The following is a 25,311-nucleotide window of genomic DNA, read 5'->3' as shown; positions in this document are numbered from 1 at the left end:
GGTCAAGCTGGTGAAAGAAGCCAATGCCAAGAGTGTGGTGAGTTTTTAAGGGAGGTATGCTTGAGAGAAGGTTTTCCGGAAGTTCTAGTCTCGGATAATGGGAAACAGTTTATAAGCACATGAGTTCCAATTGTTTGTTCTTGAATCTCTAGTAAAGCACAAGAAGTGTTCTCAATATCACCCTTTAAATGAATGGGCTTGTGGAAAGGATGGATCATGTGTGGAGGAGTGTGTCAAGTGGGCCAGAGCGGGAAACTATGATGTACATGAAGCCTTGGATAGCATGGTGTGGTTTTATAGAACAACGCCTCCTTCTTCGACAAAGATATCACCGTTTGAGCTGGTGAGGGGCAGGAAGGCCAACTCAAATTTCTGACCCGGATAGAAAAATGGGTCAAGTCACAGTTATATGTCTCACAGTTGATGTCTATTGTTAAAGAAAACATGTCTGGTACTCAGTTTAAACAAAAGGAGTGGTATGATACAAAAAAGGGAGTCAATGTGGCTCTGCTTGGAGTGGGTGGCATGATCAAGATTAGATCTCCTGTTCGCACCAAGAAAGGAGAAAGTACGTTTAGTGATCCTGTTAATGTGCTTTACATTGTTGGAAATTCTGTAAAAGTCAGGGGAGGTCATTGGAGGAATCTTAACAGAGTGGTGAAAGTTAGTGTTAAGGGGGTTACCCCTGTGTGTGAGAACACTGTTCTGCCTTGCAATGGTGAGGGTTTTCAACAAGCCAATCTCAGAAGGAGTTCCAGAGTTGTTGTTAAACCTGCGAGATACAGATCATGATAGCAACACTAAGGGAGAAAACCACAAAGAGAACTCTGTGGATTCTATGTTGCCCTTCGCACAAAGGATTTTTAACTCCTTCTCCAAATCCTCTCTAACACTATAGGGTACTCCTCTGAGTTTATGTTTTACTGGTATGTCCCATCTTTAACGATGATCTTGTGATTAAAGCCTCGTATTCTGCCCAAACCACTCCCGAAATCCACAGGATATCTGTTTTTCCACACATGAACGTCCTCTTCATTACTCACAACCAACACTTGTTCTTCTGCACCGGGCTGCAAATTCATACCGACGAGGCCTTGGTGAAACTAGCCGAGAATGTTTAGACAGTTTATCGCGACATAAACTTTCCCTCTGATTGTCCTCCCTTTGAATCTCATCTCTTCTTCAAAAAGTCCAGTCAAATCAATTTTGTACCCCTCATATGACACAGGTGACGGTCAGGTGGGGATAGGGGTTGTGACCCTTTCCATGTTTCCTCAAAAAGCCTTTGTGTGATCATGATGATCTTTGCTCAGAGTTCGCCAGCAACTTTACTGTGTGACATCCCACCTCTATGTCAACAATAGGATCCACACATGATGAAGGATCACCCTCAGTTATACCATGGACAAACACATGATTAGGGCTATCTACATTCCTGTCATGCTCACTCCTAACCAATGAAACAACCTCAGTATCGGAATCGTCAGACTCAACAACACATACAGTAGGTTTCTTGACACCCTTCTTCTTGAGACACACTTTTGCGAAATTAACACATTTTTTTGCAATAGTTGAACATAATGTTTATGGCAGGACACCTGGCTCCCTTGAGATGTGGAGGATTATTACATCTAAGACACATATTTCCACCATTCACCTTATTGGTATTAAATGTCTCAGATTTAGAGGACTTAGGTGGTGTTTTGGCAAAACTTTGAGCTGACTTAACTTGCTGTTTAACAGTATTATTGACATTGACCACATTAACAGCATCACTAGCTCTATCATCCAATTCCTTCAACGAGACCATCAATATTTCAATGCTTTTTGCCACTTTGATTGTCTCATCCAAGAATGGATCACCCATGTTAAGTAGTTTCTGCCTGATCTTCTTATTCTTGCATTGGCACAGAAACTGATCCCTGATTAGTTGCTCTGTGAAGTTCTCAAATCTGCATTAAGCTGCAAGTCTGCGTAGAGCAAAAATGTAGGAATCAACATCTTCCGTTTCACTTTACCTCCTTTTAAAAACTTATGTCTGAGTACAATAAGGCTGGGTTGTTTATCGAACCTGCATTTTAGTTTTAAGATAGTCTTGCACTACTCATCAATACCCTCAGTCTCCTCTTGTGGTAACTGAGGCAAATGTTTGAAAATGGATCTTCCTTCGAACTCCAAAGAGTGTAATAATAATAGACACCTCTTTCAGCACTAAATTTTTAGGCACCGATTGCACCCAAATATGTTTCAAAGGCATCATGCCAGTATTCCTTCTGACGGAGGTTCTCCAGGTGAGTTAAAAAATGCGGGTGGAGGACTAACAGCTTGCATGGTGCACAGGTTTCAATGGCACAATAAATGAGGAACTGCAACAAGAAAATAGTACCTCTTTAGATAACAGAAACAAATAAAAAGATACAATATTATGGTTGGAGATTTAAATGTAATGCAGAAGTGTGTGCATCACCATGTTTTCCTGTAAGTGTGCACAATGAAACATAACACAGAAGTGTGTGCATCACTGCTTTCCTGTAATATTATGTATGGGGATTTTAAACATAATGCAGAAGTGTGTGAATCACTGTTTTCCTGTAAGTGTGCACAATGAAACACAACACAGAAATGTGTGTATCACTGTTTTCCTGTAAGTGTGCACAATGAATGTGCATATCACCGAGTACCAACAGGGGTGCACAAGGTTGTTTAAATAGGGATATTCAGAAAAATAGTTTTAGGGCGTGTGCAACACTGTATACTTTTGAACAATGAAACACTTTGTTGAAAAGTTACGTTGCAGACACAAAATGCGCTGTGAATAGGAGTGTACGACCAATGCTGTGTAATGGGAATGTTCCCAATCTTCCAAAATAGCTGCTGACGTTGACGTACGCCTTAACATTTGACGTGACGTTGAGGGGCTGCCTTGTAGAGATTCGATCACTGCGGACTTGACGAAAAGCGTAGCGCCTAGCTTGGGGAGAAAGAAGTTCGCACGCCACACTGCGCAGAACAATGGCGCGAGGCAAAGGGGCAAATCAGGCAGTTGGGCAGCGGAGTTTGTAAAGGTAACCAAACTTCTTTTAAAAATGTATAAAAGTACCCGAAAAGTAACCAAATGGGGCCCAAAAAAGTCAAAAGAGGCCCTACCTCTAATCCAGATGCGGCAGTAGATGTTGGTAAACCTAGGCGCTCACCAGCTCTTGCTGAGTCAAAAGCAGGAAATCGTCATTAGGAATAGTTCCTTAGCACGAATGGGTTCAACCATGTAGCCGAAGATAGTCGCCAATAATTTTGTAGTAACAAAGCACGGAAGCATTTAGAAAGATGCTTTATTAATAGCTACATGGTCAGTGGGGTCGATAAACCAGGTCCAACCAACACTGTCTCCAGATTCTTAATGTCGCTAAGCAACAAATGCATTCTAGGATATGGCAAAACCCTCATGAATTAAAGTGAAACATACCACCGTAATATGTACAGGGTACTATAATACGTACAGGATACTACTTATTCCTGTGGGCATATTAAAGTGATGGGATAGGGAATGGAGCTGTCTGTTGATGTGAAAGTTTCAATAAGCTGGGCCCGCAGCTGGCAGTATGAATGGTTTTGTGTGTATCATGCATGAAAGGTGTGTGAATGGCCTGTAAAGCAGTTGGTGTCTTGTCGTGGCTTTACAGCTCCCGAGTCATGAGTCATTGGTTATGTTTTTGTGAACTTTAACTGTGAATTTTATATTTGGGAAATCCTGTTAATAAAACTCTGGACATTTTCATAAACTAGACACCAAGGGGACTCCAGGATGCCTCGTGCGGATCCCTCAAAGTACTGGAATCAGGTGAGAGTCACAAACTTCCTCTAACTAGCATTTTCCCTATTCTTCTGATTAAAATGGTACCTCACCTCTGTGGGTGGCCCTAGTGTCCACAAAAGTTCAGGGTTCAAGATGCAATGTGGCAATATCAACAGAAGGGGCAGCTGCAGTTTTTGGGCCTGGGTTTGGTGGCCACCCAGGAATCCCTGACATATACAGGCATTTCTGAAAACTTGACACCCAGAGTATAGGGTTGTGCAGCTCTCACAAATACCATAAAGTTGTCTTGCCCACAATGCTTTGCAAACTCCAAAATGTGGCTAAAATCACACAATTTCCTTTTCGTTTCTGTGTCATATTCTTCCAGAATTAGAAGGAATCCACACCATTTCTACCACCCAACATTTAATCATTTATTCCAAACTAATTTTGCCCCACTTGTGTGGCTGGGTCTAGTGCCCGTGGCAGGGACAGATTAAACTAACATCAGTGGGAGTCCTGGGACAGAACCCTCATTCACCTTTGTTTGAACTGCCCCGTTACAGGCACCAGGCCCAGACACACAAGTAAAAGTCCACATTTGTAAAGTCCACATTTGTAAAGCGCACAATCACCCGTAAGGGTCTCTAGGCGCTGGGGGGCCGTCGGGAAGATTAAGCGAGCTATTGCCCAGAGTCACATGGTGCTGGGCTAACCTGCCGCCGGAGCCGGGGATCGAACCGTGGTCCCCAGATTCCAGCGTCAGTCGCCCTGGCCGCAGCGCCACACCTCTCATTTTTATCAGAACACTTAGGGGAAACCTGGGTGGAAGAAAGTTTGTGGCTCCCTGTAGATTCCAGAACTTTCCATCACAGAAATGTGAGGAAAATGTGTTTTTTTTGGTCGAAGTTAGAGGTTTGAAGGGAATTCTAGGTAACACAACCTGATGAGAGCCACGCAAATCATCCCATGCTTGTTTCCCCTGGGAGTCTAATTTTAAAAAAGGTACAGGTTTGCTAGGTTTCCCTAGGTGCAGGCTGAGCTAGGGCCCAAATTCCCCAGCACAGCACATTACAAAAAGGGGGTACGTTTTCAGTGGAAAAAATTTAATATGTCCATGTTGCATTTTGGGCCCTTTCTTATCACTGGCATTAGGCCTACCCATAAGTGTGGTGCCACTTTTATCAGGAGACCTAGGGGAACACAGAATAGTAAAACAAGGGTTATTACCAATTTTACTTCTCTGTGTTTGTGCCTTCCAAATATAAAACAGTCTGTAAGAAATAAGACATTTTGAGAAATGCACACTAATTTCCATGCTTGCATGGGTACCCACAAATTCAGAGATGTGTAAATAACCACTGCTCCTAAACTCCATATCTTGTTCCCATTTAGGAAGAACATAGGTTTCCTTGATACCAATGTTTCACTATTTATTTTTTACCACATCAATTGCTCTATACCCAGTACATAATGAAAATCCATTGCAAGATACAGCTCAGTTATTGGCCCTATATATCCTCGCAACCAGACGGGTCTAGCAGATATAATGGTATATTGCTTTTGTAAATTAGCCATTGTGATGAGAAGTTACAAATGAAAACGTTGCCACAAATGGCCTTCTTTCCAACTAGTTTTCAATATTTTTTTAATTTCAACACTTAGGCCATGATTACGATGTCAGAGGGACCAGAGTTCCTCCGACATCATTCAGGAACCAGAACCAAATGACCTCTTGTCATCCGTTCCAGACCTGCAATTAGGATGAGACCGAACCTTGTTCAGTCGGAATCCTATATTTAACAATGGGAGCATGCATTCCGAACGGAATGCATGCTCGCATTGTTAAATGCAGAGGTGCAGTTCATCCCTGCACCCCCACCGGGCGCAGGAATCAACAGGGGGCACCATAGGTGGTCCCTAGGCCGCCATTTGGTGGCCTGGCACCAGGGGGGCCCTGCTGCTGGGGGCCCCCAATGCAGTTTCCCAATGCCTTTTTGTGCCTTAAAGGCCGGCACAAAAGGCAGTCGGAATGGAATCAGAATCGGTCATTACGAGGCGGTAAAGATGGCTCAGACTGAGGGTCGGAGCCAAACCTTACCGCATCGTAATCCGACCCTTAGTTTCTTTGGGCCCCTTAGTTTCTTTGGGAAAACCTTAAAGGATCTACACAAATGGCTCCTTGCTGAATTCAGAATGTTGTCTAGTTTTCAGAAATGTATATCTATCCGGGATGCACCATGGACTGCAAACTCGTTGCCACCACAAACTGGAATGAGGTGAAAGGATAAAAAATAGGTAAAATAGGCAATCTCCATGTAAAAACTTTATTTAAAAATGTGGTTTTCTGGACCAAGTCTGCCTGTTCCTGAAAGCTGGGAAGATGGTGATTTTAGCACCACAAATCTTTCAATAATGCAATTTGCAACCAAATAAAACTGACACTTTTTTCTGCAACACTTTTTTCCAATTTTCTAACCCAAAACCCTCATAATGTGGCTAATTTCTCAGTCCCTTCGAGGGCAAACCACAAGCCTTGGGTACCTTTAGAATCCGCAGGATGTTGGAAAAAAAGGACACAAATTTGACATGGATAGCTTAAGCGGACAAAAAGTTATAGAGAACTAACACAAATAGCCTGAAAAGGCTTAGCACGGGGGTGGCTTGCAGACCTGGTTGCACAATAAACTGGGAGCACTCATGACTCCTGCATACTTGGACACTACTAACTGTGTGAGCGTATATCCAGAGGAGAGTAGGGTGGCAGCTGGTTATTAGGTAATTTTAGGTCATGATTAATGTTCACTTTTAGATTTTGTGAAAATGAAACCAGTTTTTTAAAAATTGTCATTAAAGCCATAGATTATGACTCCTCCTTTCAGCCTAGCACACCTAAACAAAGTAGGTACAATACTGCACCAGATAAACAAGGAGCATTATCAAGAGAACTTTAGGCCTATTTCAGGCCAGATTTAAATGTTTGCATAAAAGTGGGTGTTAGACCAGGGGGTCGCTAGTACCTTAGGTCAAAAAGGGACCCGTGCTTCCATGTCAGGGAAAGGAAGGACATCTTCTTAGATGGCCCCTGCTCACCCTCTCGGTAGCTTGGCACAAGCAGCCAGGCTTATCTGCAAGGCAAGCATGTAAAGTATTTGCAACCACACTCTCAGTAACCCAAGGATTACACCACAAATGGACTCCACGAGAGTTTCATAAACACAAGTATATATTTATATAAAAAGATAATTATGCGTATTTGTAATATTCCTACTGGAGCGTTATTAGGCCAGCCAGCCCTTGTAGCTTCTGGCGATGTTAATGAGCAATTCTAGATGATCCACTGCATTCCTAATGCAATGCTATGCAGTTCGTAATGCAAGAATCAGGCACTTCGCAATGTAAAAAAATTCAGTTTGTTATGCAACAATCAAGCAGTTCATAATGCCAAGATATGCAATGCGTAACGCAACAATCAGGGAGTTCGTTATGCAAACTAATGCAATGTGTAATGCAACAATCAGGCAGTTAGTTATGCAAAAATAGTGCAATGCGTAATGCAACAATCTGGCAGTTCGTAATGCAGAAATAATGCAATGCGTAATGCAACAATCAGGTAGTTCGTAATGCAGAAATAATGCAATGTGTAATACAACAATCAGGTAGATCGTAAAGCAGAAATAATGCAATGCGCAATACACTAATCAGGTAGTTCGTAATGCAGAAATAATGCAATGCGTAATACACTTCAGCACCAATCACATTGCTTTAAACAGTCTCTCCGCCACTCGTACTAACTCCCTCAACAGATGCCCCCAACAAGGGTATGGTGTAAACGAAAGTGCAGCTCCGTACTTCGCCCCGGTACTGCCACTCCTCTGCAAGTACGGGCCGCGATACGAGCTGAAGCAGAGGCTCGTGCTGCAAGAATGGGAGAGGATGAGAGCATCCCTCTCCGAGCCCGTACCACACCCCAGGCAGCGACACACATTACCTGGGGGGTGCGACCTCGCTTTCCTCTCCTCTTCTAGCAAGTTGGGCCTCTGATGCGACTTAGTGGATTCCTAGCCGTTGGCGATAATGAATATCTAAGGCTGCAACAGGGCACACGCACACAGCGTCGCTGAGACTCACTTGAGCTTCGGGTGTGCATGATCACAGGGCACTCCTCATGAACGTCTCAGGCTGTACAAAGCACACACCCACAGCGTTGCTGAGATGCACTTGAGTTCCGGGTGCACACGATCACAGGGCAATCCTCACGAAGGTCTCAGGCTGCAAGAAGCACGCAGCGTTGCTGAGACTCACTTGGACTCGGGTGCACACGATCACAGGACAATCCTCACGAAGGGCTCAGGCTGCAAGAAGCATGCAGCGTTGCTGAGACTCACTTGGACTCTGGGTGCACACGATCACAGGACAATCCTCACAAAGGGCTCAGGCTGAAAAAACCACATGCACACAGCATTGCTGAGACTCGCTTGGACTCCAGGTGCCCACGATCACAGGGCAATTCTTATGAGGGTCTCAGGCTGCAAAAAGCACAGGCACACAGCTTTGCTGAGACTCTCCTGGAAACTTTTGTGTTCTGAGTTTCCACAACAGGGAGCCAGCTCTCCTCGGGCCCTTGGGGTTCAGTTACTTCAGGATACAATACACAGCAACGTCCTTTCAAGGAGGGGGACACAGCACACAACAAAGTCCCTTTAGCCTCTCCTTGGTTAAATCAGCAAATGGCGGCCAGCCCCAGAACACACAGCAAGGGGCAGTCCTTTCTTCCAGTCTCTTCAGCCTTTTCTTCCTTGGCAGAGGTTCCTCTTGACCACAAAGTAGTTTCAATCCTTTTCAGTCTTGAGCAATCCAATGTTCAGGGGTTTCAGCTCTCATAGTTATACCCCTAAATGTCTTCAAAGTCTTTGTGTTCAGGGGGGCACTGACCCCTGTCCAAACCAGTTCTGGGTGTCTCCCTACCAGTGACACCTTCTTCCTTTGATAGTAGGGGTCTGGCTCCTTAATCACTCAGCAGGAGATGGAGCCATTGTTTTATGGTGGCAGCCCAGGCCTCTTCACCTCTAGGGGCTGCTCCTCCCCCTACTCTCCAGGTGCAGGTCAGCCTGTTTCTGTCTCACCTCCTCCCCTGGGCCAAGACATTCCCCAGATCCTATTACTTTCAGATCCAGGCAGTCAATCCACAACCAGGCAGAGACACACAGAAATGTTAGAGCACAAAAACCCAGCCACTTCTAAAAGAGTGGTTTCTAAACACACAATGCAAAAACCACCTCCCAAAAAGATGTGTTATTGAATTGTGAGTTCAAGCATACTAAACTTCACCTCTCCATCTAAAGCCTTTGGGAAGATAGGCTGGAAACAAGCCCCCCATTCTATCCTACGGGCAAGATGGCCTTTCAACAGTGGTGGAAAACGAAATGGAGATTATATCACTGTTAGGACATGGTACACACCTTGGTACATGTCCTACCTTTCACTTGCACTGCACCCAATGCAGGGGGGTACCTAAAATCTACCATAGGGGTGTCTGGTGTACATAGAAAGGGAAGGGTGAGGCCTGGCAAGTCGGTGCACTTGTCAGGACAACATGGCAGTTTAACAAACTGCGCGCAGGCGCTGCAGTGGCAGGCCTGAGTTCTCTCTTTTAAGGCTACTTGTGTGGGTGGCACATGTAGTGCTGCAGGCCCACTAGTACATTTTTCATTACCAGCCCTGGCACAAATAGTGCACTTTACTAGGGACTTTAGAAGTAAGGCAAACATACCAATTATGGACAAGCAATGACCTATATAATTTATACAGGGAGCACTTGCACTTTGACACTGATCAGCAGTTGCAAAGTGCCAAAAGCATCTTAGTTGGCAACACCATGTCAGAAAAATCATCTAGGGGAAAGCAAAGCGTTTAGGGAACTTTAGCCAAAAAGGGCCAAGTCCAACAGTGGGGTTCTTTTGAGTTTGACCCTCCAATGTGTTATAAAATTATACCAAAAATCGGGTTGCATACTAGTCCCTAAAAACCAAGATGTGCTCAACCATATTCTAGGTAGCACTTTACGATATAGATTTTTTGCCAGTGTTTACTGTAATTTAAAAATACCTAGTGAACACCACATTATCCCTTTAATGGCAGATGTCCACGGTATGAGTAAAAACAAAGGTAGGGTGCATGTAGGATACAATGATCCTACAATAGCCTCTACTCTACTGCCACTATGGGCTTTCATCAGAACAAGAAAAAGTAGCCCAGGAATTGTAATCGTGTACTAATCACCCTATAGCACCTTTTCCCTATTGTGTCTGGACAAAATATATAAAACAAGCAATGGGTCTACTTGCCCTCAATTCTTTGCATTTGTTGTCTATTTTAGGATGTCCGCGCAACATAAGAAGGGGGGGTGGGGAGTCGCTGTGCTCACATAGTCATCAAGGCTGTTATGAATGAATTAATGAATAATTATTGAATATGTAGAGCGCGAACTTAGCCCAAGGGCGTCAAGGCACTGAATACAAAGCATCAGGAAGCGATGAGAGAGGGAACATGCTCAGACTGAGGAATCTAGAAAAAGCCAGGTCTTTAAGGCTTTACGAGAAAGCGAAAGGGAGACCTGACTAGAAAGTTCTTCTGGAAGGGAATTCCACAGTTTGGGCGCAGCCGTGGAGAAGGCTCTGCCACCCCATTTAACCTTCTTACACCTGGGAACAGTGAGTAGGTTTTTATTCGAGGACCGGAGCGATCTGATAGGAGCATAATGATGGATAATCGACTTGATGCCCTCTGAGCCAGAGTCATAAAAGGCTTCATGAGTCAGGCATAGGATTTTAAAAATAATCCTACGATCCATCGGGAGCCAGCGCAAAAGCTTGATTGAGGCCTTGACTGAAAGATATCTAGGAAGGTTTAATATCAGCCTGGCCGCGGCATTCTGCACCATCTGCAGCCAGTGAATAAGGCCTTTATTAATGCCCAAATAAAAGGCATTACAATAGTCCACTTTGGACGTTGCTAAAGCAATGACGGCCTGTTTGCGTGCTTCGAAAGAGAGGTAGTGAGAGATTTTTCTGAAGATCCTGATGATCCCGAAGCAGGTGGAGACAGTCCTATTGACCTGCAGGTCTGGAGAGAGGGCATTGTCCACAATCACCCCAAGGTTCTTCCCATGAGATACTGGACATGGACAGACACCAAGCAAGGCCGGCCACCAGTCACTGACCAGATTTCCAGATTACTCCCAAAAATCAGGACCTCAGTCTTCTCTCCATTCAGTTTAAAAAAAAATTCCACCATCCAAAGGGAAACTGCCTTCATACAGCTCCTAAAATTGAGGGCAGAATCTTTTACACTATGTGACATAGAAACAATTATTTGGGTGTCGTCCGCATAGGACAACACCTCCAGCCGAAAAGATCTCACCACTTTTGCAAGCGGGGCCACATAGATATTAAAAAGTGTAGGGCTCAGAGAAGAGCCCTGAGGGACACCACACTGCAAAGATTTAGGGGCTGAAAAGAACTGGCCCAGCTTCACCATCTGCTCTCGCTGACTAAGAAAAGATGCAAGGAGACCCAGAGCAGTGCACCCAACAGCTATCTCTCTAAGGCGAGCCACCAACCTGTGCGGAGATAGAGTGTCAAAGGCTGCGGTGAGGTCCAAAAGCACAAGAAGAGTGGTATGGCCAGCATCAACCTGAGTTCTGATATTGTTAAAGACTGCCGTCAGGGCTGTCTCCATACTATGGTCCTAAAACCATGTTGAGAACCATGCAGGAGGTGGTGGTATTTGAGGTATGTGCTAAGATGGAGATTTAGATAGGCCTCCAAAATCTTGGCAGGGATGGGAAGCAAGGAGATCGTCCGGTAATTTTTCAATTCGCCAGGGTCCAAGGAGGGTTTCTTCAAAAGCGGTTTCACAACCGCCATCTTCCACAACGAGGGCACTCCCTCAGAGATGGCGGCGTTCATACCTTCAGTGAGGGGAGGAACTACAATCTCCCGGCAGGTTTTTAACACGAATTGACGTGATCCAGAAGCCTATCCGTCACCTCCAATGACATGGAGCCTGATAAGGAGCCTGGGAGTCTCCCCCAAAAGCAGAGTCTCACATGGGGGTAGAAGATTGCAGCCCTAACCTAATACTAGAGTTCGCTGTTTCCAACAGTGCATGAATATCGGAAATTTTGGCTTGGAAGAAATCTGATATTTTATCACAGAGTTCCTGCGAAACATCTGAGGGATCAGTAACATGCAGGGACATAAGATAGTTAATAATCTTAAAAAGATCCCTTGAAGATTTCAGAGAAGCAGTAACCCTGGAGAGGTATAATCTCTTTTCCTCCATAATGGCCACTTTATAATCTTTCAGACACTGCTTATGCCGTTCCCTACAGAGAGGTTCTAAGAGAGTAAGCCACAACCTCTCCTGCTTACGGCAGCCCTGTCTAAGTTTTCTAAGTCTCTCTGTAAACCAGGGAGCCAACAGCCTTATTCTTTCTGAATAATTCTTCTTGCCCGGGGCAAGGGAGTCCATTGCTGCTGTCACTAATTGAGATAGCTCCACGGCAGCAGAATTGGCATCAAGATGCTTGATGGGCTCCAGCTTATTAAGGAAGTGAGAAAGTGCGTCCTTATTTATGAGGTTATAGTTCCTTCTTTCCTCCAGTTTCCTATCGCTAGAAGCAGGCGATACTGACGACTGGAAATGTAAGTCAAACGGGACAGCGAAGTGGTCAGACCAGGCTAGGGGGATTGGCTGCCCCACCTTTAACCTGGGATCATTAGAAAAAACCCCGTTGAGGGTATGCCCCGCAATATGAGTGAAGCTTCCGACCAGCTGTGCAAAACCACAGCATTTCAGAGTTTCCGGGAGTCATTGAGTGTCCCTACAGGAGGTATTCTCTAAATGAAAATTAAAATCCCCCAAGAGAGTTATGTTAGATCTCCCGAGATATGGTTCTACCAGTTTCCTAAAATCCTGACTGAAGGATGCCCTAGGGCTCGGTTGCCTATAGCATAAAATGCCAGAGAAGCTTTCCGTGGGGTGAAGGTTAAGGGACAAGTAGTAGGCCTGGCAGGGATCAGAGGGAGTAGTCAAAGCCTGAGTGCGGCAAATAAGGGCGTCTCTATATAGGATTCCCAGCCCTCCTCCCCGCCATCCTATTCTATCCAATCTAGCCAGGGTATACCCAGAAGGGATTGAGTCTACCAGATCTGGGCCTGAAGCGTCCGTCGCCCAGGTTTCTGTGACAAAGACCCATGTTGGCTTTCTAGCAGAGACAAAATCTCTAAAAGCGATCGTATTTTTAATATTAGATCTAGCATTTATAAGAAAGCCCTGTGAGACCGTTTGTTTAAATGGGGGCCTACTGGCACTAGTATCCGCGCAGCTCTTACTATCCTGCTTCCAGTGAGTGTTGCAACCTGTACAGCCTAGGTGCAACTTCCTAGAGAGGAGCTAAGGGTCCATTGTGTGGTGGCAAGGCAGCCCTGACGGTCGAAGATCTAGCAGACCCTCTCTGGTGTGGCAGGTCCTGACCTGATGATCTGAAGTGAAACGGGCAGCATCCCTGGCTCCTGGCACTGTCGTGGCGCAGACGGGCTTGACTTAGGCGCGCCTTCGGTTATGTCACCTTTAGGCATCAAGTGGCACCCCGGTATCTTCTCATCAGCCTTGGGTTTGCTGTGGATTGCATTTTATTTGCTCTCTTTCAATTTCAACAAATATCTTTGTTGGAGATAGGTTGTAGGATACCTTGCTGTGATTCATTGTATAATTATAGTCTCATGTGCTCTGCTCCTGTCACGTGGACGGTGGGGATATTGTCGACATCACTAAGTTAACATGAGCCTTTCAGCCATGATTCAGCTTTGTAGACGTTACTAACTGCTTTTATTTTGCAATAACTCTGTCCGTGCCTTTCACATGGGAATTGTTCACTGTGTTATTTCTCTGCCTGTTCCTGGAGTTTAGTCTGAACATTGTGAGCAAGGTCGATAAACAATGCCCCTTGTTGTTATGTTCTGGTCAGGCCCTAGCACTTAGACACAACTACCAATGCAGCTGGTGGCTGACTAGCATTTTGATATTACGGAGATGCATGCATATTTGATATATGATATTTATTAATTTATATAGTGCCCGAATCACCCCATTAGGGGTAGCTCTGGGCTAAGAAAGCATGATACAGTCAAATAGGTAGACCTAAGAAGAGATTAATTTTTAGCAGTTTCCTGAAATGGGGGAAGGCTCTGGCAGTCGCGTAGTTTCCTGGGGAGTTCATTCCAGAAGGTCGGGGGAAGGTAAGTAAATGCTTTGTCACCCATCCAAGCCTTTTTAATTCTTGGAGTACAAAGAAGTAGCTTGGAACCTGATCGAAGGGGCCAGGAGGGGGCATATTTTAACAGTTTGTCAGCTAGGTAGGTAGGCCCCAGGCCATTAAGGGCTTTAAAGACTGTGCAGCAAATCTTGAATTTCACCCGCTTTCTCACGGGGAGCCAGTGGAGTTTGTTAAGAAGTGGTATAGAGGCCATCCTGGGGTGGGAGGGGCATTTGCTACTAGTCAGGCTGCCGTATTTTGGACTATCTGCAGCTTGTTTAAGGAAGCCTCGCCTGTGCATTGCAGTAGTCCAGACAGCTTAACACTAGAGCTTGCATCAGTGTTTTTCCCGTGGAGGATGGCATAGGAAACACTCTTCTCAGAAGGCTGGGTGTGTGAAAGCAGGTGCCAACGGTGGTCGTGGTGTGTGCTTCAAGCGTAAGATTCTGGCCGACCCGGATTCCCAGGTTCTTCACCACTCCTTTTGGAGAGGGAGCAGATCCCAGCTCCTGCGGCCACCAGCTGGGAGTCCAGCTTATAGCTGCACCGCCAAACAACATGACCTCTGACTTTTCGGCATTCAGTTGAAGAAAGTTAGCTCTCATCCAGGCAGCAATGGTCTTCATGCCCTCTGAGAAGGTGAGTTGTATGTTAGGATTAGACTTATCAAGGGTGGTAGTAGCTGGGTGTCGTCCGCCTAAGCGATGGGACTAAACCCCAGGGTCCTCATTAGTTTTGCCAAGGGAGTAACATAAATGTTAAAGAGGGTAGGGCTCAAGCAGGAGCCCTGGGGTACCCTTGGTAGCTTTGGTTGTCTTAGATCTAAAAGTACCCAAAGTGGCTGTCTGGATTCTATCTGTTAGAAAGTCTGTCGGCCATTTCAGAGCAACTCCTTGAACCCTGATGTACTGGAATCTCGCCAGAAGGATTTGGTGACAGATGGTGTCAAACGCCGCAGATAGGTTAAGCAGCACTAGAAGTGGCCCTTGTCCAGGCCCATTCTGATGTTATCAGTTACCTCTATCAGGGTGGACTCGGTACTGTGCTTGGCCCGGAAACCAGAGACGTCCAGGCAATACGAGGTTTCCACAAAATCAGACAAGTGCCTCTTTATACGTTTTTCAAGGAGTATGCTCTGAAGGGGAAGCAGAGAAATGGGGCGATAGTTAGACAGCTCGGTAGCGGGGACTTTGGGGTTTTTACGAATGGGGATGATCTGTGCTGCTTTCCATTCTGGGGAGAGTTTGCCAGCTCTCAGAGAGCTGTTGAGGATGGTGCAGATGGATGTGGCTAGCTGTTTCGCTAGCCGGGAGATCTTTGCGGGAATTACATCTAGGGGGACCCAGATATGACTTTGGTAAGAAGAGATTCTACCTCTTCCGCCGTCAGCGAAGGAAAAAAGTGCATCTGCGCGGTGTAGGTGGAGGTTGTAGGGCGTTCTATGGGGAATTTATTAGGAATTTCGATGGATGTGATAATTTTATGGTAGATGTCGTCAATTTTCTGGGTTAGAAAGGATACTATATTGTCACACAGCGACTGTGAGGGAGTCTCTGCGGTATCGCAAGCCTTGGGGTTAGTGAGGGTTTTCAGGATCTTCTAGAGGATCCTAGAGTCCTTCCCAGCTTGTTCTAGTTTGTTTGCGATATTCAATTTCCATGCAGACTTTATGATAAGAAGAAAGTGCGGCTTTGAATCTCACTTTGACCTGTGCATTGTGTGAGTGTCGCCATTTCCGTTCCAATTTTTACATTGGCTCTTTTCCGTCCGGAGGATAGGGGAGTGCCAACTAGTTGAGGAATGTTTGGGAGGGTAGGTCTGCGGTTTCCGCTGTGCTATGTGATCTGCAGTGGAATATACGATGGAGTTAAAATGTCTGGTCTTCTAACCTATATGCAACAGTATCGGTGTTCCAGGAATAGAAAGGGGTCTGGAATTGGTCAGGTTTGAGTTTATGCCATGGCCTGTAGCAGCACGTGGTGTGAGTGTTAGAGGTGGGGTGAATTCTGGGACTCATGAGTTGGAAATACACCATAGAATGGTCTGACCAGGTCAAAGGACGCATGAAAAACACACACTTGAAGAGGGACCTTTTGCAGGGAGAAGAGCAATGCGGTTCCTATCATGTAGATCTACCATCTAGGTACTAAGGTATGGGGTCTGCTGACAAAGCCTAGAGATCTTCTGTTATATAATAAAACCAATTCCTAACAAGGGAAGGGAGGTTAGGCTGGACTGTCTTTTCTCTATTGTCTTTTAATCATGACATATCCCTTCATGATATATGGCCTTGTTGCTATGTTGACAATATTTGTATTAAGCATTTTTCTGCTTGTTGTGGCACGTATACTGCATTATAGAGCACGATAGTTCAAATAAATATCCTAAACTATTTTGTGTCTCTGTAAGACTTTATTGTGGACAAGAACAAGAGTGCAAGCGAAAGGGTATGTCTTGTTACCGCTATTCCTGAGAGAGTCGGGAGTGTTGTGTTCTGGAGTGTCTATAATCATTTGCTTCTCTGTGAGTGTGTAGTAGAGCAAGTGAGACACTATATCTAGTTGGTCCTCGGCTTCTGGGCACTAGGGTGTTGGGAAGGCTTAGCCCCTATCCACCAAGGCCCCATAATTGCCTGCGTATAGTTCTGTGTAGGTGCAGAATCCCTGCAACATGGCGCCGCCAAAGTTTAGTCTGGTTCTTATTTGCGAGACGCTTGAGTAGCGCTTGTGCTTGTCCATAATACCCTCTCACCATTTGCAGAGACATCCGTGGTGTGAGGATTTAGCCTTCTATATCTGAAACTTCAAGCTTGAAAAACCAATAACATTCTAAGGTTTTATTTTCATATTTTGAACCAAATTTGCGCTACAATTTTTCTGATTTCTTCTGTATGTTTTAGTGATGGCAGTGGCGATTGCGGCACATAATCGCGTGCCGGTAACCACACATTTGACTCACCAAATCTAATACAGGAGTGGATTTTATCTTTGTAGTCGAGGCTGATCCTGCATTCCGTTTCAAAGTTTTTTACTCGTGGGTTACATTTCCAGCAGTGGATGGAAATGATCATTTATTTCATGAATATACACGAGCAGCGATTCCGTAACCGTATCGTCCTTACCATTTACTTGAAGTTCCGTTGTCAGCTTGGGAGCATACCATATGGTTTAATGGCGCCCTTCCTCACCCAGTCTCTGTGGTCCGTTTAGGCCCTTTATCAGTCGATGGAGCCACATGGCCCATCTTGGCGGGATTTACACCTCATCCTAACTACCTTGGTGTTACACTAGCAGAATTCAGAGTATTACATACATCTCTAATTCACATAAACAGGAGTGTTATACAATACATGTAAAGTAATTTACAGGTGGCTCCGGCTGGAGCTGCACTTCAACCACTAGGTCATGGTGGAGGTATAACCATCAGTCCCTTCATGGTTAATTCTGTGATGGGCAAGTGACCTCAAAATACCTTTTGTCTAGCGGAACAATTTGAGCAACTCTTGGCTGTTTTTCCAGACACTACCCTGGTTGAGAAACACAGAATTCTAACAATAAGTTTACCGAAGGGTATCTGGGGGACGGTGTTTGCTGCAGTTTATTCGCTGTGCTTTGGCAACCCCTCCATGACAGTTCTACTGGCCGTTCCAAAGAAGGTTCAAGATGAGCATGGGGCGGGGTCAGCCTTGGAATTAGGTATGAGATTAGTGGATATGTTCCCTATAGTCTCTGATATGATTATGGCCATTGTCAAAGGTGAAGCAGTTAGCTTACAGGCCCGTAACCACCTATCAGCTGTGGCGGACATAGACAAGCAACAAGAGTTGCCACTATTATTGCAGATGTATATAAATCATTGGGCCTCAATAGTTTGGAAATTAGACCTTTTACGCAACCTCCTCAAAATAAGCCTCCTCTAAAAAAGGAGGGGCGTCTGGTCTTTCCTAAAAAGGCTTGGAATAAAAATCAGCGGCAGCAACAGAAGCAAGGTTCACGTGCTGGTTCATGTGCCGGTTCCCCGACACTTACGGCTTCTGAGCGTTGATATGATGTGCGTGACCCCTCTACAATTAAAACACCGAGAGGTTTCAGGTTCCTGATCCTAATTCTCCTCGTTCCTTTCAGGAAACATTGGATCAACAATTGGGTGGCGGAGAATGACAAAATCACAGACAAGGTGAGACCACACCAGAGCTACATGATCCGCAATGCCAGTTTGACATGAAAGCCAAACAGGAGGGACCACCTTCATATTGTGCCCCATTTCAGAAGAAAAAAGTTGCACCGTTAACAGCAACGTATGCCTCAGACAGTGAGAAACCTGCTTCAGGACTGGAGATGGGTGGTAACACTCCTCGACAAAGCAGTGTAAGTTACCATAGTGCGAGATACACTCCACTGTTGTCTGGAGGCGAGACCAACTGACACATTCATTACAGTGGAAACAGCTGACACACGAGTTGCGCCCCCGGTTCGATTTTACGAAGTTGACCTCCAAATTGAAGGTGATATAAAACGCAATATTAAGGCAGTCTTTTGGGAAAACCTTACATCTTCTTATGACATTTTATTGGCCCTCACCATTTGTCCTAGCTTCTTCACGAGGTGAGGACATCATATTCCCCAGTTTTTCACGCTATGTCTCAGAGGAGGCAATACAAGCTTACGCTTCGGAATGGGCATTAGCCCTTGCGCCGGCTGTGTATCGTAATCAAGTTTGCTGGAATAAGGATTCTCCAACACATGAAATAATGTTGCGTTCAATGCCACAGCCTCAATTGCAATATCCAATCAAAAGGGACGCAAAAGCGTCTGTGCTTGATATACTAACCCAATTGGAATATCAGGGTGTCACTGAGCCATGTTTCATCAATGAATAATCCTCTCTTTCTGATGTTGAAACTGGACGGTTCATATCGCATAGTTTTGGATTGCAGAAACTTGAACAGTCAAATTTGTACATTTTCAGTACAGAACTCAAACAGCTCTGCATTAGTGAATAACATTGTTCGCAAAAAATACAAAACAACACTGGAAATTTCCAATGGGTTCTATAGTCAAATTCTGGCTCCAGAAAGCCGTAATTAGACAGCATTCACAGCGGTCAGCAATCAAAAAAGATTGACGTGTTTGCCTATGTGCTATAAGAATAGTCCTGGAGCTCCACAAAGTTGATCCTGATGCCTTCTCATACGACGATGACATCTATTTGATGGATGACTAATTAATGCTTAGGCTGTCCAGTTTTCAGTTTCTATTTTTGGTAAATTCTGGTGGGGTTTTTTCAGTGTTTTCAATATCTTAAAAAACAATTGTTATCAGTGGTTACACATTTTCACAGCACTAAAAACAACAGAAAAAGTGTTTTTCCGGTGTTTACGGAACGTTTTGCTTTTATCATTGTTTGCTTTCTGCACTGAAAGAACATGGTATATAGACAGTGTACGTATAGTGTATATGAGGTCCAAAGAGATTTTTGCAAATTAATCTTATTGTAGTACACCATACAATACTTCTTCAGTGAGTCTTTGGTCATGTGCGCTCGCGCTTTCCTTCCCATGTAAACTTCTGTGAAAAGGCCCTCTAGGCATTCATAGCCCCTTGGGCTGAGAACCGTCAGCTAAGGGGCACAGTTGGAATGACTCTTTCCGGGACGCAGTGGCTACCAGACTAGGTTTTCCGCAGATGACTCCTAACTATCAAATCACATACGGGAGATTCTCTCCCGCACCCCGATCTTCTGGATCAGAACCCCTAGCGAAGATTTTTCTCGCTTACCTGCAGTGCATGTAAGTTACACAACTGCATTTTCTTACCTTTTTCCACACACCTTAGCGCGTGTGTAGGAGAACTTTCACACGTGGCACTACTTTTTGCTACTCACTTTTACCTGGTCCTGACGAAAGTCCCGCCTATCTTCCTTCTGGGACTGAAACATGTAGACCGCCAACACCTAGCCAACTAAGTAGTCATAATTTTTCTACTTGTAGTTGCATCACATATTTTTATCTTACACCCTGGGCCGCCAGGAATAAAATATTGGGTAAGGACCCCCAGAGGTGCATTTTACTACTCACCTTCATCTACATCACACTGTTGCACGACACCTGCTCCGCTGTAATCAGGCGTAGAAGCACAACCAGGCTGCATTCGGCAGCCTGGTTGGACCCTGATGATGAAGCATGACACCAACCAGGTTGGTGTGTGAGGGGTTTATAAACAAAACCTATTGTGCCCAGCTGATAAGCTATACTCACAAGTGACCTGGAATATCAACTGATAGTCCTCTACTTCCACATAGTGGGCCAGTCCACATTGTTTTCTTGATTACATAGTTGGGGACAGGACTCGCCCCTCAAAACCCTCGCTCTCTCCATTGATTACCCTACTCTTTCTTTGATACCACATAAAGCACGAAATGATAAATATTTGCATTTTAGTTCCTGGGCATAAGAAAACAGTGCACCAGAATGGACTAAAAAGTCAATAGCATCCCTCATTAGCTCTGAAGATTGTAAAGATGCTTTCAGCATACCATCTAACAAGTGACAAGGATCTCCTACAGGGAATCACTTCAGTTACGGTGTCAATTTTGACAGGTCATCATTTTATATATGTAGCTGAATCACTACAAATACAAACAATATCACTCCAATCTTTGTTGAACTTGGAAATACCCTTTTTTGCAGAGCATAATAAGTGACAATGCGTTCCATGTTTTCCAAAAGTCTGGCGTCACGCTTTCACCACTATCCCAGATGCTTGGTGATATATAAACTTGTCACTATACCTTGCATTTAATGTTTAAAGCCTGAGGTGTTGGCAATTCACCTACTATCAATACTGACCCACTAGAAACTATGGTCTGATGTATTAAGGGTTTTTACCCATTCTCTGTGGGTAAATGTGATGACACATATTAGGAAAGATTTTTATGAAACTAGCCATTTTACCTATCAGTGAAAGAATCAAATGCAGCCAAAATATCAAATGTGAGTTTGATATGTCCTGATTCTCTACGGTTTATAAAATAATTAAACTAAACCTAAAACGTGAAACTAAACCCTGCATCTTTAGACCAAAGGCCATAAAATTGAAAAACATAAAAGGAAGAAGAAACAATATTTTAGTGGCATCCCTAAAGAACAAAACTCAAGCAGAATAATGTTAGCCAGTCTTTCTTACTGCTAGCTTGTATAACAAAGTTACATTTTATTGACCCCTTCAGTAAGAACAAAATGGCTCTTTCACTTTCTTTTTCCTTTCTTTGAATGGCATTTAGTTTGTGGTTGTGCAGGTGTTTTTTCAGTGTTTATATGTTTTCACCGGTGAGGGATATTTTTCTTTCAGTGGGATTTTATCAGTTATTATAGGTTTAGACCTAAAACCCCACAGCCTATTAATGCTGCATCTTGTCCGTGTGGATTGTATCATTCTAACTTTTGCCGACTATGGTTACAAATTCAACTTCGCTAAATCCCATATCGCCAGTTTGGCTGTACTTTTCCTGGTGTACAAACGGAATAATGAAGGTCGGGGCTTATCCCCCCACTTTCTGGAGAAATGTGCCCAATTGCAACCTCCATCTACATTGAAAAAACTACAATCCTTGCTGGGATTTTTTTTTTTATTGTTTTTATTAGAACAAAGCATACGGGACAGATCTGCACAGGAATATTACAGCAAATACATATAGACTGCAGCGGGCCTTTCGGAGCCACATTCAAGTTCAAATCAGAAATACTGTACATTGTATTGAAAAAACATAGCGCCACATCCACTGCACATCCAAACTCAACATTGCTAGTCTGGGTCAACATCTTCCCCAGCGGTGCTTGGTGGTTCACAGATGTTACCCCTAAACGAGTTCCATGCACCCCATATCCTACCCCATTTTCTTGGGCAGCCACGGTGGATGTAAACAGATCTCTCCGCCACCATCGCCTCATCCATGTCCTTACACCAATTACAAAGTGTCGGTGGGACTGTCGAGCCCCACAGCCTGGCGATGTTGCGCTTTGCCATCAACATACCTAACATTGCCCAGTCCTGCTGCCGGTGATTCAGATCATTAGGTTCCCATACATTCAGCAAGCAGCGACGAGGCTGCGGTAGTAGGGAGATGCTTATTGTTTGGGAAATCGTGTGCATCACTGCCGTCCAATATGTCGCTATGAACCTGCATTCCCAGATGGTGTGGAAAAATGTCCCCTCCTCCCCGCAGCCACGTAAGCAGAATTTGTGCACGGCCCTTCCTATCTTGTGTAGGAGTGGTCTGGTGTAGTACGTGCGGTAAAGTATTTTGAGTTGGACCAGTTGTAATCTTGAGGGGATTGCGGTTTCACGGGGCGAGCGAGGGCCTCCTGCCATTCAGAGTCTTCAAAGGGGCCCACCTCCCCAGTCCAGTTTTGTTTCAGTGTAGGTGTTGCGTCCGGGAGGTTATTTATGAACTTCTTACAAGTAAGGGAAGTGGCCTTGACCTCCATGTGTTCAGTCAGAAGCCTATCTTCAAGAGGAGAGGACTCCTCTAGGACAGTGTCGTCTGTGACATCTCATATTGTGTTTCTAGGTGGGTAAAATCTACCACCTTACCCTTCTTCCATAAATCACCTACTACCGAAATACCAATGTTGTCCCAGGCCTGGAATCCCTTACTATTTCGGAGGAAGCCCAACTTGCTTGAGTCCCAAAGCGGGGTAATTTGGGTGAGAGTTCCCAAGCATTTGAGACGCCTTTTGGCCCGGTAGCATAACTGTACAGAGTGACTGGTCGGACCTATCAAGTCTGGAGGCGGACGAGGGCTATAAAGATTACCCAACAGTCCCCTACCATCCAAAGAGTGTCTATCAGCAAGGTATGCAGAGTCCGTTTGTGAAGCGTGCAACCAGAAATTAATCTGTTTGAGATGGGCTGCCCAATAGTATAGTTCTATATTGGGAAGTGCTATCCCCCCATCGTACCAACTTCTAGTTAATTTATCTTGCGCGATTCGGGGCGGCTTTCCTCCCCATAATAGATGTGATACTGTTGCAGCAACAGCCTTGAAATATCGTGAAGGGATCAATGACGGGGTATTTTCAAGCACATAAAGGAAACGGGGGAGCGCCATCATTTTATACAGTGCTGCCTTGCCTAAAAGCGTGAGAGGGAGAGTCTGCCACACTTTCGCGTCGCGCTTAAACCGTTCTAGAAGGGGGCTGAGATTTAGAGTATAGAATTCGTCAGGGTCAGGCGTGATAAGCATACCCAGGTACTTAAAGGCCGCTGTGGTAGCCCTCAAGGGGCAGCTCAGTGGCAGAACAGGCGGCGGACCAGCAAGGACAAAAAGGATTGACTTAGTCCAGTTAATCATGTAACCTGACACTCTACCGAACTTCTCGCACACATTCAGCAATTCGAGAATAGATTTTTTGGGGGAGGTGAGGTACAGGAGGATATCGTCTGCGTATAGGGATATACGATCCTCCCATACATCAGTCCATCGGAGCCCCTTGATGGAGGGCTCCCATCTGATCCAGATTGCAAGTGGTTCCAGGATCAATGCGAAGAGCAACAGAGACAGTGGGCATCCCTGGCTCGTGCCTCGGCCAAGTGGAAAGTCTTGTGAAATGTGTCCATTTGCAACAACATGCGCTAGTGGTCTAGTATAAAGCAGACTAACCCAGGCGCAAAATTTGGGACCAAATCCCATATGTTGGTGCACTGCGAATAAGTACGGCCATTCGACTGTGTCGAACGCCACAGTGGCGTCAAGCGAAAGGATGACAGCGGGGTCTTTAAGATAGGGGGCACGAGCCAGAACCGCATGAAGCCGGCGAAGGTTCAGAGCCGTGCTCCGATGTGGCATGAAGCCAGATTGATCCGGGTGAGACTAGCGTCGCTAGGTGAGGAGTAAGTCGCCACGCCAGCAATTTGGCGAGTATCTTAGGCTCCGCGTTGATAAGTGAGATTGGACGGTAGGAGGCGCAGTCTGTCTTTGGCCTACCAGGCTTATGGATCGCAACAATCGTGGCTAGTCGCTGATCTCCTGGCAGCTCCCCTATCTCAGGGCTTTCGGATATCATATTTAGGAAGAAGGGGGCTGTCGTTTGTATCAGTCTCTTGTGCATTTCAACTGGGAGCCCATTTGGCCCCAGCGCTTTACCCGATGCCAGCGCATAGGTAGCTGTCTGTACCTCGTCGGAGGTGATGTCTGCCTCCAACAGAAGAGCATCCTCCGGGGAGAGCTTAGGTATTGATAGATCCTTAATGTACTCATATGCCTCTGCGATCGTGTAGGATGCCCGGGGAGCATAGATTTGTTCATAATGGTCGGCTAGGAGACTGACTATGCCATCAGGGTCGGAGATCGGGGAGCCTGCCGGTGAAGCCAGTTGTGCAATGACTTTATGCGCTTTTTCTTTCCTATCTAGCCAGGCTAACATTTTCCCTGCCTTATCTCCCAGCTCGTATACCCTATGTCTAGTAGCTTGTATCTTGCTTTGCGCCATCTCTCTCTGGTGAGCCAAGACTTCAGCTTGTTTTAAGCGAACCAAACGCGCGGTTCCAGGGGAAGGGTGGGCCTCCTGCTCTGCGGTGGCAACGTCCAGTTCAGCCTCGAGGCTGTCCAACTCTGCCTGACACTCACGTTTGTAACCCAGGATTGATGCCATTGCTTTCCCCGGAAGACCACTTTGTATGCCTCCCAGAGCGTACTGGGAGAAGCCACCGAGCCCTGGTTTTCCTGAAAGAATTGTTTAGTGGTATGTGCGAGGGTCGATTGAATGGGTGCAATCTGAAGGAAGCCAGCATGTACCGGGAACATGCGTCTTCGGCAGACCTGATGACGGTGTATTTGAACAGTATTGGGGAATGATCCAAGATGCCCCTGGGACAGATAGTGACCTCCTCTATACCCTGTAGGGCGTCTGCAGATACCAGGAAATAATCAATACGCGTGACACATTTATGCACTGCTGAGTAGTAGGTGTAACGCGTTTCATTTGGGTGCTTGAACCTCCAGCTGTCCGTGAGTCCCAGGGCATCGACCAGGCCAAGAAGACGCCGCCCACCCCGCACCTCCGGTCTAACAGGGAATCTGTCCCGCGAGCTATCTATTATATCGTTGAAGTCGCCCCCCATTAGGAGTGTCGCCTCTGGCAATGTCAATAGAAATGACGTAAGGGCGGAGTGAGATTGTGCATGGAGCGCAGGTGGTA

Source organism: Lissotriton helveticus, chromosome 4_1, assembly GCF_964261635.1.
Source record: "Lissotriton helveticus chromosome 4_1, aLisHel1.1, whole genome shotgun sequence".
Classification (NCBI taxonomy): domain Eukaryota; kingdom Metazoa; phylum Chordata; class Amphibia; order Caudata; family Salamandridae; genus Lissotriton; species Lissotriton helveticus.
Note: the sequence above shows the minus strand (reverse complement) of the source record.